Genomic DNA, 4,213 nt, shown 5'->3' with positions numbered 1-4,213 from the left:
TATGTAAAACAAATAGAAAACAAATCACTTGTAGTCTCCTTTGGAAATGAGTAGCCCAAAAGATGGGACAATTCTGAAAAGCCAATACTTACAGTAGTCACTCTTAAAGTGCTGGGGTTATTGCAAAGACATACACTCATCTCTTGACAAAGCCACAGGAATCCCTATGGGCTTTGCAACCTACTGGAAAGAATGGGCGAAAAATGAATGTATCTTGAGAAGTACCCTAGAAAGAAACCACCACTAAACGTGTTATCATAACCATAGTATTTTTACTTGTATAAGTAGGAAAAATATGAATGAACCATTCTTGTATTCCCGAGTAGCTTTCCTTTTCTGCACATTTTAGAATCAATGTCCAATATCATCTGACTACTTACTTCAACTTGTCCTTATGAATTTGATGACACTTAAAGACTGACTAATCCATTTATCCCAATGGGCATTCCAGGAAATTGTCCTTGTTTATTGCCATCTTCAAATGATGGAAAAGCATAAAAAAATGAGAGAAAGTAATTATTTTTACTATCTGATCCTAAATGTTAAAGAAGCACCCTATTCTTAAAGGCTGGCCCCATCATTTGCAAATTAATGCACTGCTGAAGATGCAAACTATCTATATAACTGCTCTCGAATTTCATTAAAATTAATCGGAAGTCCTTTTTTTTTTTTTTTTTGCGGTACACGGGCCTCTCACTGTTGTGGCCTCTCCCGTTGCGGAGCACAGGCTCTGGACGCCCGGGCTGAGCGGCCATGGCTCACGGGCCCAGCCGCTCTGCGGCATGTGGGATCCTCCCGGACCAGGGCACAAACCCGTGTCCCCTGCATCGGCAGGCGGACTCTCAACCACTGCGCCACCAGGGAAGCCCCGGAAGTCCTTTTTAATGTCTTTGAGAATTGCTTCAAGTGGCAAAAATCAGAAAATCTACGCATGGGTCACATCAGCTAATTGCGATTTACTTCTCCACTAGTCATTCTTTCAGCCTAGGCTGCAACCGCACAAAACTGAAACAACTCTCCGGATGACAAATGCCAGTCAAACCAGTTATTTAGCGTCATGTCATTTTAAATGACCCATTGGTTTCCTGAATATTTTTTAACAAGTCAGAATGATGATGTAATGGATTGATTCCAGATGTAACTTGTTAAAATTATTCTGTCAGTAAGTTGTACCTGCCATATGCTCCCTCCCAGTTGGTATTGGGGAGCCAATAGGGGAATAAGGATAGACTACTGTGAAGAGAACAGAGAGTGTAACTTACTCAAGGAAAATCCCTTAGCAGCAAACTGGGGGGAAAGAGGAGAATAAATGTAAGACCTTATATATGAAAATAATGTTTGGTAAAATGCAGGTGCTAATCAAATGTGTGTCATTGTTAGAGAGAGGCTAGTCTGTGGAAATGAAATCACAGGGATAAGATATCAAACTAAGCAAACTTATATGTTTAACAGAGTATTAAATGTTTCATTAAAATGATTTGATGGTGGCTTTCTTTTTATTGAAATGCAAGAATTAGTGTGCCATTTTCCTCTTGCAATTATTAGTAAGGTTCAGATTAAAGATACATATTTCTTTCCAAGAATCTCTCCAAATGCCCTAAGCAAGGAATTCTAAATGTATGTTACAACAGAATATATAGTTATTAAGATCTTCTAAATAAAAATATTCATAAGATGACTACTTAAATTTCAAGTGCAAGTTGGTAAAATGGTATTTAAGAGAAATGTTTAATCAAAGCAGTATTTTCTAGACTGGCACTATAAAAAGTTTTACTAAAGGTCAAAACTTCCAGTCCCAAGTAATTATATTGAAAAGAAAAGAAAAAGAGTATATGAGCAGACACTAGCTAGGCCTTTAAAAATATATATTTTTAAAGTCTTAGCTCCCATTGGCAAGAGTTGTCCTAGGATTTCTGGTTGGGATGACAATGTCACACACCCCCAGCTGCTATAAAGCTGGGGTGACCATTTCAATTTATTACCTTATTATACTTATAACTTATTATCACTTATAGTACAGCTGGAGCCCAACTACAGTGGTCTTTACCTTCACTTCTCTTCAGCCACTCACTTCAGAGGCTGTGCTCAGAATACAGAGCTGCTCCACCTCTGAAATCTGAAGCCTGAATATCCCTCTTCCCGACTAGTACCTTTCAGTGTCCCCTCTTTTACTCCTCTTCCATGTGTTTTTTTCCTTCAACAGGGCTTCAGTTTTCTTCATTTCCAACCAGTCTTTCTTCTCTCTACCTCTCGTCTCTTCTTTTTTTCTAACCTGTGTATACCTTGATTCCTTTGCCTCCCTCTCCTTCATCAGCATTTGCCCAAAAAAGTTCTAACACAGGATCAATATAATCATGACCGTTCTTTTCTCCCACATTCAGTCAGATGAGCACTGAAGGAGAAAAATAATAACTAGCATTTAACAAACACTTTGCTACATGCAGCACCATTCTAAGTGCTTTGCATGTATGAACTCATTTTATCCTCACTAGCCCTAGGGAGATTTTTGCCCATTTTACACGCAAGAAAACTGTTTCATGAGGGTTAAGTAACTTGTACAAAGTATTACATCAAATAGAAGACACCGTCAATTGTAGACATCTCATTATCTGAAAAAAAGCAAAAGAAAATATTGCAATTCTGATTGTAAGGTGCCTTCAGTTGATGGATAAAACCTGATTTCAGTGGTGTTAAATGTGAAAATTTGCATCTAAGAATCAATCAGATATGACACATGAGGGAGATATGGTGCAAACCCAGGCTTCATGCATATGCTATTCTGCCTCATAAAAACCAAACAAGCATGCAAAATTGTCTGTTACAAATTCATGGTCTCAAAATTTGCCTGGGCATTTAGTACTTCCTTTAGTCTCTTTCTCTCCCTTCTCTTATCTCCTCTCTTCTTTCTCTTCTTTTCAAAGATTATTCAAAGCCTTTTCACTCTCCTTAAATTCCTTACTTAATACCTCCTCTCATTCACTTTTTGTGAATGACTACGGACCTTAGTTCATTAAGAAATTGAGACCATTGGTCACCATCTCTCTCAACTCCTGCTCTCCATCCAACATACCATACACAGATGTATCCATATCCAGAGGGGGCCTTTCTTTCTCCCTGTTCAGAGAGCAAAGCTATCCCTTCTGTGTAATGCTGACTCTTCCTTATTCCCTTATCCCTATTGCTTCTGTGTCTTCTGAGATTGTTAGTTATCCTTCTATCTTGAATTTAAACTCCTCCCTGTCTGTTGGTTTCTCTCCCTCAGCTTGTAAACATAACAAAGACCCAACCCCTAACCTCCTGTTCCAATTCTTCTCCCTCTTCTTTTCTAAACTTCATAGAAAGTGTTTCTCAGGGGCTGTCTGCCTTTCCTTGCTTTCCATTTCTGCCTCAGCTCACCATTTCTCCCCCAACACTCAGTAAAAATTGTTCTTAATGAGAAATTTGGTGACGTACTATTTTTTAGAGCCAATGGAAAATTCTTTGTCTTCATTTTATGGACTCCCTTTTCTGAATCTGTGTGCGGTGGTTTATTTCTTCCCTCTGTGAAAATCTTTATCTCATTGGTTTCCAAGGCACCACATTCTCCTGGTTCCTCTTAACTCTACTTTTTAATCATTTAGATATTGACATTTCCCAGATTCTATCCTTAGGTTACTATTGTACCCACTTTACATACTTCCCTATGAGGTTTTGTACTATTGCCCACAGGTTGACAAAATCCTGAATTTAGACTTCTTTCTTGAGCGCTATGTGTGTGTTTATCTTTAGTTCCCTCTTCTTCCTTGACTATTCAGCTTCTCCATTTGGATGTCAGTCATCTCAAACTTAACGTGTTGAAAAGCAAATTCTTTTCTTTATTAGTTTCAGGTGTACAACACGGTGATTCAAAATTTTATCGATTTTAGTCTGTTTGAAGTTATTATAAAATATTGGCTATATTCTCTACACTGTACAATATATCCTTGTAGAAAAGCATATTCTTGAGTTCCCTTTCCCAAACCTATTCCTCAAACTATTTTTCCTCTCTCAGCTGATGGTTCCAAACCTCCATTTGCCTAGCCCCCAAAACTTGAAGTAATCTTGAATTTTTCTCTTTTTCTTGCATAATACATCCAGTCTATCAATAAATCCTGTCCTTTCTACCATCAAAATATATTCAGAATCTGATCACTTTCACCAACTGTACTGCTACTACCCTTATCTAAGCCACTAT

Source organism: Tursiops truncatus, chromosome 7 (genome assembly GCF_011762595.2).
Source record: "Tursiops truncatus isolate mTurTru1 chromosome 7, mTurTru1.mat.Y, whole genome shotgun sequence".
NCBI classification, from domain to species: domain Eukaryota; kingdom Metazoa; phylum Chordata; class Mammalia; order Artiodactyla; family Delphinidae; genus Tursiops; species Tursiops truncatus.
Note: the sequence above shows the minus strand (reverse complement) of the source record.